The sequence below is a fragment of the Onychomys torridus genome, chromosome 8, assembly GCF_903995425.1.
Source record: "Onychomys torridus chromosome 8, mOncTor1.1, whole genome shotgun sequence".
Lineage (NCBI taxonomy): Eukaryota > Metazoa > Chordata > Mammalia > Rodentia > Cricetidae > Onychomys > Onychomys torridus.
The window spans coordinates 56,260,315-56,275,113 of NC_050450.1; the positions used below are offsets into that span (position 1 = coordinate 56,260,315).

Here is a 14,799-nt window from a genome sequence, read left to right on the forward strand (position 1 = left end):
ATATTCCCAGAATCACATTGCCCTATAGTTTTATGGATGCTTGTGTTTGGAGAAGTAAAGCTAGCTGGATTCTTGTATGTGTTTCTGTATTTGGCTCATTGCAATACATCATTTTGGATTTTATAAATGAAATACATTTCACATAGAAATGTCATTGGAAAAAAGCATTTTAAAAATCTTTCCAAATAGAAAGTTCTTTTTGTTCTTTGCTATGACAGAAAAATCCAACCAGTGGTTTCTGAAAGGTTTGCTGTGGCTTTGATTCTGCCGTCCTCCGGTCTGTGCTGGGGCTGGCTAGTGTGCCACAGCTACTGTCTCAGACCCTGCCAGATGCCACACCAGGAAGTAGGGGAGCTCTGCGGCACTTGTCTCTGCAATTACATACTTTGCCCTAAAAGTGAAAAATCAGTTAGATTTCTGCCTCAGTGGCCACCCTGATCAGCTGTCCTGGGCAGCCACCGTGAGGTATAATCCACCATATATATGTATATACACACACACACATATATACATATATGTGTAGATATAGATAGGTAGATAGCTGGGGCAGGAGGAGTCTGGAACTACTTGTTGAATTGTCCAGATGAATGTCACAGTGGTGATATCTATAGTGATGGGACTCTCAGACCTACTAAGCCTAATGATCTTGAGCAAGGTGTCTGTCTGTATCTATCAAGGGGATTCACAGGACCCATTTCACAAGGCCAAGAACATAAAACAGGCCAGTGTGTGGTGCCCACATTAGAAGCAGTTTACGGGGATCCTCCACTGCTCCTTGCCTTCACAATGTAGATCTTTGTTTAAAAAGAAAAAAAAACAACAACAACAACCAAAAACCGTATAGACTGAGTTAATGGGTGTGTCTCACCATTCCCTTTTCTAAAGACTGTCAAAAGGCAGAATCATGCTGGGTGGTGGTGGTGCAGGCCTTTGATCCCAGCACTCTGGAGGCAGAGGCAGGTGGATCTCTTAGGACAGCCTGGTCTACAGAGTGAATTCCAGGACAACCAGGGCTACACAGACAAAAATCACAGCAAACTTAGTTCAGATTCTAAACTAGCGTTAATGAATGGGTCTATAAATGGAGAAGGGTGTCTGGTTGAAGAACTGGGACTACAACATGGCCAGGCAGCATTTATAGACAGAGAACAGGAGTGAGATGACATCAGAGAGGTACTTGTTTGACTCACTTTGTTTGAGGCAGGTGTCTGCTTAGGAGGGACTAAAGCTCGGCTGTTGTGAGCTATGCTTGCTTATGGCATTCATTTTTTGTAACCACTCCATATTGCCTTGTTCCCTTGTCCAAATCAATGGCTTTCTGTAAGTTGTATTTCACATATAGAAATGTTAGGTAAGACGTCTTTTAAGATAGTCCTTCAGTTCTTAGCCAGGCTTGGAAACAACCAAGGGAGTTCTAATCCTTGCCAGTGGTGTCTAGAAACCTCGTGGTCCTGAGATAACTCAGCCAGATGTGAACCTCAGTGCCAAGTGTGTGTACATGCATGGGAGGGCAGGGAGTGAGGCTGGGCTTCCTGTGACTATGAGCAGATGGAAGTGGGCTTTCCAGATAAATCTAGAAGCTGGGAAATGACAGTTTTATGGGAAACTAATTTCTTCCGTCCCCACCCAAGAGTGGGATACTCAGTCAGGCCACCCACCTTGGTCCACAACATTTTTAACATGCATACCTAAGTTTGTATTTTTTTTCTAAAAAAAGTCTAAAGCAAATAAGTATCTCAGAATAAATCAAGTTTAGAATTCTTTACTTCAAACTCCCCATTTTTCATGCTGTTTTCAACAGAAGCCCCTCTTTGTCTGAGCCAGTGTTTTATGTAGATTTGCTGACGTCTGTAATGGTTCTTTCTCCTCCTCCATGGCTCATCTAATTGGGTGTGTGTGTGTGTGTGTGTGTGTGTGTGTGTGTGTGTGTGTGTGTGTCTGAGTCTGTGTCTGTGTCTATGTTGGAGGAATGCAACAGTTTTTTAACCATTAAGGAAGCTTTAATTTTCATGATTGCTTTTTTCCACTGAAGTGTGTTTTTCAGGTTGTGAGATCTTTTGAAAACTTTTAAATGATACAAACCTTAAATCTTTTTTTTCTCCTTGTATCATTTCTGCTTTTTCTTGGCAAGCTTTGGGTTACTCATCTCAGACTTTTTCTTTCATGCTGTTATGGACCGGATTATGTCCATGACATATATATCCCTTTTGTATTTGGTGTTGTAATAGTCTATCCCCAAGAATGTGACTGTCTTTGGAGAGAGGCTTTTTAAAGGAGTAATTAAGTTACAATGAGGTCATTTGGACGGGTCCTAATCCAGTATGACTCGTGTCCTTTGTAAGGTGAAGACACTTTAACAAGACACCTCTGGAGGGAGACCGTGGGAAGACATGAGGAAGACACACCAAGAAGGGCCTTAGAAACCAGCTCTCTGATGACAACTTGACTTGGACTTACAGTCTCTGGACATGTAAGAAAATGGAGGTTGTTTTAGGCGTGGAGTTGGTAGTAATTGCTGTCTCTACCCCTGTGATTTTTCCTTACATATCTGCAAATTTTCTATCGAAACTTTATGCTTACAAACAGAGGACCATGCTAATGTGTGTAGACAGCTGGGATGGGCTTTTTATACAGTGGTAGATTGATTTATCCAGGAGGCTCCCTTCTTGCCCAGGACAACTTGCCATGAATCAGGTTGTACCATAAGCCAGCTTCCTGTCGGGGTAAGTAAAAAGAGGACACAAGCAGATTCAGGACCTTTGCTTCACCACACATGTGATGAAGTCAGAATGGGGTGTAATGGCGTGAACTTTAACCCCGGCTGATGGGACTTCTTCATTGACCTCTTTTTACCCTGTAGCTATCCCAGGGTCTCTGAGTCATTTCCTCGCCTGGACACCAGCTCCCATGGGCCTGCCTTCCACAGCCGCCCTTCCTCTCCGGAGAGAGCCATCCAAGGGTTCCAGCTGGGAATAAACCCTGGAGGCTGCAGCCCACACAGGGCAGGGCTCAGGGTAGTCGGGCCCAGCTGCTCCATAGACAACTCTCTGCTCAGAGGCCCCGATTCCTGCCTCACAGTCACTTTCTTTTTAGAACATTCTGTGGCTGCCAGTAGCCATTGACTCCATGCTTGGCGGCACTCCAGGGCTCTCTATTGGGGAAGAAAGAGCCTCTCTCTGTAGCCGTGTGTATTTCAAGTTGGAGCTCCCCCCCCCCCCATTGTGGTTTGTCAATAGTCCGGTCTCTTCTTCAAGCAAGCGAGTCTTCCAAATGACTTGTCCATTGATAGCACTGTCTGGTGTTTTTTTCACGGCCACTGTGGAGTCATTCTTAGGTCCAGAAATCATCTCTGCTGTATGATTGGGCTTTCTGGAAGGAAGGGGGTAGCATGCACGCTGAATTCTACTTTCTAGAACTCAAAGTCATGTTTTTCTGAAGTAACAGTAGCGATATAAACTATTTTACCAAAATGGCTGGTGCTCCGGAGGTTTCATTAGAACAAATGTTTCATGTGGTGTCTGTGGAAGTCATTTTCTAGGGCCTCTGTGAGTGGCACTCCAACTTACCACCTGATGACTTCATAGCTGAGTTTCCCTAAAATAGTAAAATTAGGGAGATGGGGAAAGGCAATTATGTTCCTTGAATTCATGGTTTTAGGTCCTTGAGGATGAGCAATCTTTGTCTATAGGAAGAGGAGGGTTAATAGAGCGGGAGCAAAGAGGAACAGGAAAGATGGTCTGTCATGCCCATCTGACTCCAGCTGGGCATCCAGCAGTTTCTGATGCTCCACAGCTCTGCAGGCTCAGTCTCACCCAGTCCCGCTGAGTCCCACTCTAGATACAACTGTACGTCTGGGTATCCCCAGGCACTTCCATCTGATTGACTATAAATTCTCATGATTCCTCTTCTGAATTTGGTACTTTTTGAGGACATTCACAGAACTCTGGAAAGTACCATACTTACGATTAGAGTTTGATTGGAGCGGTTGCTGCTGAGGAACAGCCAAACAGAGTAATGTCTGGGGCAAAATGTCAGTGTGAGGTGGTGTAGAGCCTCCATGCTCTTTCCACATGTGCCCTGCTCACAGCACATCTGTCTGGTCCCTGACCTAGAAGCTGCCTGGACCTCGTTGGTGGGTTTTTTGGAGGCTTCATTACTTGAGTGGTCATTGGTCATGTCATGGGCCTCAATCTCCAGCTTCTTTCCTCACCATTGGAGGTGAAGTTGGGCCTGAAACTTTCAATGCTCTAATCATCCGTAGGGCTAGCCCTACCCTCAAATTATTTAAAGGCCTACCAGGAGTCACCTCGTTAGCACAAATCTAAAAGAACTTCTTACATATAACAACAACAACAACAACAACAACAACAAACAAACAAACAAAAACACAAATACCACTCCTATGAGGAAATTCCAGGGTTTTTGAAGCTCTTGCCAAGAACCAGGAATAAAGATATATCTTATACCTTTTTCCTTTTCTTAATTTTTAATTGTAATTTTTTTAGCAGAACAGTGAGGAGCCAGTGTCTGTGAGTCTGTTGAATATGCAGAAATAGGCATGGTTCTCGTCACAAGGCTTTGCTGCTACCTTTCGGTCTGATGATGAGCTGGGATTGGTCCCCTTTGAGCCTTTTTTAGACTAATGCCTTCTTCATTTCTTTCTGGACCCATATGCGGGTTTTGACCCTGGCACTGTAGCCAATTTGCTATATCACTGGCAGGGCCAGGGTTTTCCAGAAGAAAAGCTTTGGGCATATTAGTTACAGAAAAGGACATTTGTGCTCAGGCCTTGGGACAGACAGCTGGGGGTGACTCATCAGGCTTCCTTTACCTTGGGCTTCCCCACAGTTCCTCTTGACCTGGAAAAGTGAGGAAGCAGCCACAGTCCCCCGAGCCATGGCTGCAGAACTGGAGCCCGCTTCAACATAGCACAACAAAATCGCAGGCTCCAGCCACATCTGAGGCTCTACCCCACCTCACCCTGACACCACCTCACCCTGCAAGCTCGCGCCGGCCAGTCTGCACAGTAGTTTCCTTCCCCAGTTCCTCTGTAGGAAGGGAGCCCTGGAGCTGTCCTGGAGCCTTTCCCCAGGTCTGCTGCTCACTCAACTGTACTTGTAACCCCCATGTTTGTACAGGTGGTGCTTTTGCAAGTTTTGAGTGATCGTCAGGTGACAGAATTTGAGTCACTTCATGAGTGTGTTCTAAGGTCAGACAAGGTGGTGCATTGCATTTCTGTTTCCTCTTTTCTGCAAAGATGCCCAGAGGATGGAGGGTCTGGCCCTGGGTCCTGTTGCAAGGTTTTGTGATGACTAACAGTAATTGTCAACTTAGCAGGATCCAGAATCACAGAATCTAGAATCTAGAAGATAATCTCTGGACATGTTCGGGAGTTTTTACATCAAGGATGATTTAGGGCCGGGCAGTGGTGGCGAACACCTTTAATCCCAGCACTTGGGAGGCAGAGGCAATCTCTGTGAGTTCAAGGCCAACCCCAACTGGGAAAGGCGCAAAGCTATACAGAGAAACCCTGCCTCAGGAAAAAAAAAAAAAAAGATGATTTAGGTAGGAAGACCTACATATGGTGACACTGTTCCTCAGGCTGGAGTCCTAGATAAACGGAGAAAGCAAGCTGAACACTGTGTTTACCAGTCTCTTCCTGACTGTGGACACACTGTGACCAGCTCCAAATCAGTTGTGACAAGTGTGAAATGTTGCTAGTCAGAGAATATCATTAGATGAGTGCACAGGGTTTATTCAAGGCACCTATCACATAGGCGTGTTACCTCCTCCCTGTCAGGTATCCAAATTCCAGACACCCGGAAGGTAAGCAGGTGTTCAGCATAAGCCGCATATTTTTTTTTTTTTTATGTAGCCCAGGTACCATGAGCCACACGTAACCAGTTAACAGTGACCTCTTCACATCCAAGTTCCAAGATACCTGCCAAGGACCCGCTCCCTTCAGAAGGGCACACAGTGCCCACACCTGTACCCAGGCCTGCTCTACATATGCTTTCCTTACATTTATAGTGATGGAAGCTGTACACATGAGCACAACACTTTCCTGAGAAATGTAGAAGTGTGTTCTTCCGAAGGTGAAGATGCAAAAGGTGGATTCGAGCCTGTCGCGATCATCACTATCTCAGCTAGAGCAGATGAAAAGTCCATTATTAAAATGATGACCTTTGGTTGGGCTTGGCGTCTCTCTCCAGGCCTCAGAGAATGTGCTTCTGCAAGAACTCCCTGAGCTTGTGGGGTAGTGAGTAGGATCGGAATGTTGGTAATGAAAAGCAAAACCGCAGGACAGAGGTGGTCTGATTGGAAGCAAGTGCTCAAGCTGGGAGACAGGGAGACAGGGACTGATGTACAGAGCTTGAGCTGGGAGGCAGCTCAGTCCTCACAGTTTGCTTTGGGGCTGATATGACAGTGTGTATTTTCTGTCTGCCTGCCCTGCCAAGAGTGAGATCTTGAGAAGACGTTGTGGGTGCAGCGAGACAGACGTTTTATCTTGTTTAACCATTTCACACAGTAATTTGGAAACTGAAATTGACATCATCAGGGAATAGTTCTGTTGATCTTTTTTTTTAAGTTTGAAATACGTAAACAACTTTAAAAGGTGTTTGTTATGTACTGAAGAGCCCACAACTGATCATACAGTGCTTGTAGTATCAGGTTTGATGTGTGTCTTTGAATACCATCTCAGGGCAGGTCTCAGTGGGGCCTTTTGATTGAGATCATTTGAGGCATGAGGAATAATCCTCAACTTTGCTTCTGGCCTCATCCAGACTCAGTATTCATGCCTCTGACTTCTTTCCAGTGTGCTATCTCAGGGGTGGGGGTAGAGCACAGGGCCATTCTCATTCAACTGTTTTTGTTGTCTGTTCAATCAGAGAGCCTAAGAGTAGCCATTTTTGTTTGGCTTTGTTCAAAAATAATGCTTTCTCTTGCTGGAAATGGGTAAAGGGTGTAAGAAGAAGTAAGCTGTTTTGTGTTGGGAGGCATTTGGGTGGGCCCACAGTCTGACATCAAAGACATGGTTTGGGATGGAAATTAAGGAAGCCATCCAGTCATTTGCATCTCACATCATTTACATGCATATAACCTGACTAATAGTTCTAGACAATCATGGACCTCAGGCTTCTGTGTGGAAGTTGACAGACAGGAGACACCTCCCACAGTGGAGGGGCACTGTGGTGATGGTGGTGGGGACAGATAGTTCGTCTGGTGTGGGTATAGACTTGGGTTGGGAGGGAATGTATTTGAGTCCCCAGGAGTTCTTGAGGCATCATCATGCGTCGGGACAGTGCTCGCCCTGCTCAAGGACTGAAAGCACTGACCAGGCACCCCAACCTGTGTCCCTGGGCTCCCCCTCATGTGCTTTGACGTGACTGCAGTAACACAGTGCACCACCTCAGGCCAAACCCGCTCAGCCTTCTGGGGTCTGTTCTAAAGACACTTGGCATGTAGGTTGTAGAGACTGAAAGGCAGTGATGGGGTGCAGCAGGGCACCGGGCTCATGTGCTGTAACATTTTTAAGATCCTCTCTTTCTTCCCTGTTGACATCATGTAGGATGCACCTGTCCTTATCCTCCTCTTCTTGACATAAGGACAGAAGTCTGTCAGGTACAGGGTGACACAATGAGATCTTCAGAAATAAGCTGGCCAGTGATCTATATCTTACGTGAGAAAAACCTGAAGGCACAAGGAAGAAGCTTCTTTTTTAAAAAATGTCATTCTCCTGATGAGGTGTGGGCCCTGGGCCCTCACAGCAGCCCTGCATGGAAAAGCATATTTTTGCTTTTGATGGGACAGACTGGTCATCATTCTCTTCCCTCCTCCTTGCTTCTTGAGAACAAACAAACAAACAAAAGCCCCCATCGAAGCTTTTGGCTGAGAATTCGTTCCCTGTGTGTCTCAGTTTTTGTTTCTGTTATTAGGGGACAGAGATCCCCCTGTGTCCTCTGTCAGCATAGCTGTGGAAGCTTTAGCTTGGTCATCTTGCTTGGTCCCCACACTTACTCTGAAAAGTGTTTCCTTATCTCAGCACCAAAGGGAGAAAGGAGTGGGAAAAACAGCCGTTCCATCTCAGAAGGTTTGTGGAGGAGTAAATGAGGTGCTGTTAGCACAGTGCATGCACGTAGCAAGTGCTTAATTAATGTTCACGTTTATTGGTGTCACGATCCCATCTGTTCTGTGTTCAGTTAAGCTGAATTTCTACTTGTTGTCACAGAGCCACTGGACCATGCTGCTGTTCTGATCCCCTCCCCGTTATAACCCCCACCCTCCATCCCCCCACCCCCGTTCAGGCTGTGGGTACCTGTACCAAGGTCTTTACCATTTCAATCACTGGAAGCAGTGTGGGGTTTTAATATCATTTATACTTCTGAGGATAAAACTGGAGACTTCCTTGAGTCCACATAGTCATACATAGCATCTGAAGAGCTAGCAGGTGTGTCTCCATCCTCACATTCAAGATTTATGTCTTCTCCAGAGCCTAAGTGCCCTTTGGCTTGGGAGTGTATGCTGAATATCCCTTATCTCAAATGCTGGGGATAAGGTGGTTTTTTTTTTTTTTTTTTTTTTTTTTTTTTTTTTGGTGGAGCTGAGGATCGAACCCAGGGCCTTGCGCTTGCTAGGCAAGCACTCTACCACTGAGCTAAATCCCCAACCTTGTTTTTTTGTTTTTTAATTTGGGAGTATTGACATTATATTATAATGTGCTATCTTGGGGCAGCAAACCAAGTCTAAACACAGAATTCACTTGAATTTTCTGTACACCTGTATATGCCCTGAAAGTAATTTTATGCAATATTTTTGTATGCCCATGTTTTAAAGTTTTTATTTTATTTTATGTATATATGATTTTTTTTCCTGTGGGTACAGTGGACTTTACTGATGGTATTCTAGAGAATAGGGCTCCCTAAACCCCTCTCCTTCTCTTGGGGGTCTGGGGTGGAAACTGTGAGGTAGATGCTCAGTGTTGGAGGCTGAGTTGGGTGGGGCAGGACTCCTTAGCAGCCCATGACCTCTCTCGCTCTTGTGTTCTTGCTCAGGTGAGTGGTCCAAGGCTTCTTACTCCTTGGAGGCCATGTAGGCCATGAGGCCCACCACCCTGCTGCCATAGCCATATTCATTGTCATACCAGGGAATGACCTTTACAGAGTGGTTGAGAGCATTGTCAGCCCCAGCATTGAAGGTGGAAGAGTGGGTACCCTGTCAAAGTCGCAGGGACAACCCGGTCCTTAGTGTAGCCCAGGATGCCTCTTCATATGGAACATGTAGAACGCGTTTTCTTCACCACCACCTTGCCGTCATAGTACTTGGTAACTTTCTTCAGGTGGCATGTCAGATCCATGACTAACACTGGGAGTGGTAGGGACATGGAAGGCCATGCCAGTGAGCTTCCTGTTCAGTTCTGGGATGACCTTGCCCACACACAGCCTTGGCAGTGCCAGTGGATGTAGGGATGATGTTATGGGCAGCCCCATAGCTATCATGCCACAGCTTCCTTGAGGGGCATCCACGGTCTTCCAGGTGGCAGTGATGTCATGGACTGTGATTGTGAATTCTTCCACAATGCCGCAGTTATAGTGGGTGACCTTGGCCAGGGGTACTAAGGTGTTGGTGTAGGAGGCATTTCTGATCATCTTGAGTGAGTTGTCATACTTCTTATGGTTCACACACGTCATAGGAGTATCAGCAGAAGTAGCAGAGATGATAACCTTTTTAGCTGCACCTTTCAAGTAAGGCCTTGCCTTTTCATCACCAGCATCACCCATTTGATGTTGGCAGGATCTTGCTCCTGGAAGATGGAGATGGCCTTCCTGTTGATGACAAGTTTCCCATTCTCAGTCTTAGCTGTGCTAGGGAACTTGCCATGGGTAGAATCATACTGGAACATGTAGATCATGTAGTTGAGGTCAATGAATGGGTCATTAATGGCAACAGCACCCACTTTGCCAGAGGTGAAGGCAGCCCTGGTGATCAGGTGCCCAATAGAGCCCAATTGTATTTATTTATTTCTCTCTCTGTGTATAATGTGTGTAAGCATGCACATGCCACAGTATGCATATGGAGGTTGGGGGACAATTCAGGAACCAGTGATGCTGTCCTTGCACCATATGAGTCCTGGAGACTAAACTCAAGTTTGGTGACAAGCACCTTTACCCACTGAGCCATGGCACTGGCCCACACCTGTGTTTTGACATGAGGTCAGGGGTAGAATTTTCCACTTGAAAAGAAAGCCAGGACTTCGAAAGCTTTGGATTAGGGGGCATTTTAAATTTCAGATTTCATCTTAGGAATGCTCAAAGTACCATATTTAATTTATCTCCCAAGACAACTAATAAGTTCAGGTCACTCTCTGGAAGTAGATGCATCCATGTTTCCAAGATCATCTTGAACAGCCAGAACCTATTTGTGTTTGAATGTTTCCTCCACCCAGTTTTCTGGTTTTTACCTTTCCATGAATACTAGGACGAAGAGGGGAAAGAATGCCAGATGTAGAGTGGTAAAGGGCAAGGCTTTGGAGTCAGAGAGGCCCACCCCCTCCCTTTCCCAGCTGCATGACTAAGATCAACGGACTTGCTCTTTCCAGGCTTTGGTCTCCTCCCATAGAATGGGGATGATAATCCCAACCTTATGGGCTGAGAGCATTAAAGGAAATGGACTCGGGAAGCTGCAGGCCCGGTGTGGAAGGCTGGCCCTGTCAGTCCTGGGGGTCTCCGATACGACGAGGCACTGCTGGGCTCTCATACTCGGTGATGACAGGCATGCTGCTGGAAGAAATGTTTGAAGTGGCCTTTTGAAAGTTCAGTGTCTCCAGGTGATCCGCACACCTGTGACATGGCTGATCTCAGGGTATAAATTTCCCCAGCACACAGAATTTCCTTTTCACCACGCATAGTTCGTTCCTGATACTAGTCACTGAACTTGGAACCTTCTGGTTTTGATTGGCCAGTCAGGGTTCACTGAGGCAAATTCTTTCCTGAGATCTCTCCATATGTTCAGGAAGGGGAGTGTCTGTGAGTGCGCAGCAGCAGTGTGCACTTGGGGGCCAGGAGCCAGCAGTGTGTTGCCATTTTCAGCAACTCCCAGTGGGCAGCTGGGCAGAATGATTAATATTTAAGTATCTTTGTTCTTTCTGTTTAGTTATAACACCGAACCTGTATAAATCATGCTGGAAATAACATGCCCGACATTTCTCTGGTTTGAGCTCTCTCCCCAACCCCCTCCCACCCACCCCCAGCCTATAACCAAGAAAGTGTTTGGGGTAAGAAGGAGGGAAAGATGGATGGCCCAGGGGAAAGGATGATTCTAAATAGCTTCATGGTGGAGAATACATTAAAACCTCAGGCTTGAAGGCATGGCGGAAAGTGTGTGTGGAAGGGGGCAGCTTGTCGTCAGAGGGCACTTCATGTTTGGGGGCTGGCCCCGGGTCTGCCTCCTGTACTTGTTTCCAACATTTATAATGTGCCCACTTCTGACACTCCTCATTTAGGATACACACTTGAGATTTTTCAGCATGTGCAGCCCTCCAGGAACCTCCGTGTTTAAGTGTGACTTAGTGGGAGCTAGAGACCAGAGAGGATGTCGTGATTTCACAATTCTCGTCCGTTACTTCTTGTGTTCTTTCAAGCCCTTAGTGGTTCAGCAGTCAGTCAGTTCAGCCGCCTCTGTGTGAGGCTTTGAGCTAAGGTTGTGGTCTAAGGGTTGGACCTTATGGTTGATTTATAATGTGGATGTACTTTAAACATTTCTTTTGGGTTATAGTTGTTTTTTTTAATCTAACTGGATGGCATAATTAAAGATCATAATTTGAATCCCTCAGTACACTTTGATATTATAACGCTACTGGAGAAATCTTTTTTTTTTAAGAAAAACGTAACTACCTTTTGTCGACAATAGTCTCTCTGCAGTTGCTGCTTTTTAAGAATCAGACTTAGAAAGATAATGGATCATATTTTGTTAACTATCTCAAAGCAGGTATTTCAAATCTATGATAAATAAAATATTTGAATTTGAATCAGCAGAGAAAAATTAGATTGATTGGGAAGAAAAAGTATGAATGATCGCCTGGAGCCTTGCTTCTGTGGTAGGTAGACAAAGGCCCTGGGGCTGTGGCAGCCATTCTTCCTGGTCATGGGAAGTCATGGATTCAATCACAACAGCAGCCGCCAACAGGGCAATGCCAGCCCCATCTGACAGGTGAGAAAGCAGACTTGGAGAATCGAGAACTGGCTAGGCACACACAGCTAATAAATGGCCCTGTCAGCTCAAGCTCTGGGCCACTTGCCGGTGGGGACCTGCTCCAGCAGGAGATTGTTTATTGACTTCTTTGTGCAGCCATCTTGTTCTCTAAGTAGACCCCTCCTGTGGGGTCCAGGGTGAATGGATTCTTTGGACATTAGAGAGCTGTGTCCCCATCTTCTGGCATCCTGGAAGTATGGCCAGCTCCTCAGCTTCTGGATTCTGGTCTCACTATCTCAACTCATCCTGACCCAATGTCGTGGAGTCCAGAAGTCCCAGCAGCCCCTTCCCATGTCCTCTATTAGGTGAGCTTTCCCCCAGTGTTGTTTGCTTATTGTTTGCTTTTACCAGCTCCTGTGCTTTGTCCCAACGGGAATTCTTGAAAAGAGAAAGAATTTGGCTTAAAATGGGTTTTGTTCTTACTTCACTCACAGACCAGACCTCCTGCCTTGGCCCACATGCCAACTTTGCACCACTCTAATAACATCCCTGAGAGTATCCGCTTATAAAGAAAAAAGGTTTATTTTGGCTCGTAATATTAGCGGTGCCAAGCCATGATCCACTGGGCTTTGTTGCTTTGGCTCTGTGGTGAGTCTGCATTTCATGGCACAAGCCCATGGCAGAATGAAGGACCTGCTCTTGATGAGTCAGGGAGTGATGAAAGAGAGGAAAGTGACCGGGGTCCCACAATCCCTCTCAAAGGTGTTACTCCACTGCCTTCAAGTTCTGCTAGGCTCCATCTCCTTAACACTTGCCACCTCCCACTGCTGCCACCGTGGGGCCCAGGACTTGGGGGTACCTTGACCAAACCGTCATACTTGGCTGTAGACTTGCTAAGCTACTGTGTGAGTTTGTCTTCACTGGCTCCCTCCAGCCACCGCTCAGCATCAGGGTTCTTTACAGAAATGCTTTGCACTTAAAGCTCTCTGTGTGGCTGAGCCAGAGACCTCTTTGTGCTGTCTCTATAGAACAGTTGTTCTCAACCTGTGGGTCATGACCCCCTTGGGGGGTGTCAAATGAGCCTTTCACAGGGGTCTCCTAAGACCACCAGAAAACACAGATATTTACATTATGATTTATAATAGTAGCAAAATTACAGTTATGAAGCATCAACAAAATAATTTTGTGGTTAGGGAATCATCACCACATGAGGAACAGTATTAAGAGGGCACAGCATTAGGAAGGTTAAGAACCACTTTTCTAGAAGCAGCCACTGTAGTGTGTGTTCCCTCAGGTTCTGTACATAGTGGGGACTCCTCAGAGTCACACTTTCTCCTTGCACTTGAGTCTCATCAAAAATTGTCAAGTCTTATCAAGCTTAACACCCTCTAAGATTTCTGTGACTCCCTCTTCTAGATAACACAAAGCTGTGTCTTCTTGACCCTGACTTGGTTTCTGTTTCTACCTCCTAATAGAATAATGTAATTGATAATTTCCTAAGATGTCCTGGCTAGAATCTAGGGATGGTGCTAGATGGAGGGTGAAGATGTCCTTGAAAATATCTCTATGTGATTCTGATACACAGCCCTCCCCACCCCACCTACAGAAAGTGACCTGTATGGTGCCTGCATCTCAGTGGCCCCCACATGGCATCCTGCATATCAGCTTGTGTTTTGGGTTGGGTTCATTGCTTGAATCTGTCAATTTAGCATATTTTCAGGAGCTGTGTTTATGCTGAACAATATGCAACATACTTTGAACAACTCTCATTTCCATTGGGAGGATTATTGCTCATAGAAAATTAATTTGAAGATTTTGAGATTGCTGCTGTCATGGAGATTGGAATGCTGTGGAAAGGCCGAATGTTCTTCATAAGCAGGGATGAGCAATGCTTTTCTTCACTAGGCTGTTAAGGCATAGAAAATGATAGACCCCAGTTGATGACCAACTTAACGATTTTGATGATGGTATCTTAACTTAATCTTCACATTGACCCAATAAAGTTAGTGATATTATTAACCCTTATATTAACAGGGAAAGAGAAGCTGAGGGAGATTAAGTAATTATATACTGTCAACTCTGGAGTTGACCCCAGGTCTATTTGCTGACAAAGTATGTTTTGTTTTTAGATTTGTTTTTTTTTGTTTTTGTGTGTCTGTGTGTGTGTGTCTGTGTGTCTCTGTGTGTCTCTGTGTGTTTGAATGTTTTTAAGCAAGTGTGTGTATGTAGAGGCTAAAGATTTAGACTGGATGTTTTCTTCACACCTATTTTTCCAGGCTCTACATCATATGTTAAGTAGGACTCTTGACTGAGACACAGAGCTCACCAATTCAGCAATCTAGCTGGCCAGCTCACTACTGGGAATTCCCTGTCTGATTGCAGGCAGGATGCTATACCCACCCAGCATTTATGTAGGTGCTGGAGATCTCAATCTAGGCCCTTATGTTTGTATAGTATACACTGCTATACAGTTTTATCACTGGGCCGTCTCCCTAGCTTCAACCACTATACAGATTTGCTTTGTCAATAGATGCTTAGAAGTTATTGTAAATGTGACAAGACCATATTCTCTCTCTCTCTCTCTCTCTCTCTCTCTCTCTCTCTCTTTCT

The 14,799-nt window shown here is 45.4% G+C and overlaps 1 protein-coding gene and 1 pseudogene across 1 annotated transcript in view; one reads left to right on the forward strand and one right to left on the reverse strand.

Moving 5' to 3' along the window:
* The window catches only part of Stx8 (syntaxin 8), a 150,302-nt gene that overhangs the window by 57,424 nt on the left and 78,079 nt on the right, over positions 1-14,799 (forward strand). The window lies entirely within an intron of this gene.
* On the reverse strand, positions 9,073-9,991 carry LOC118589606 (annotated as a pseudogene).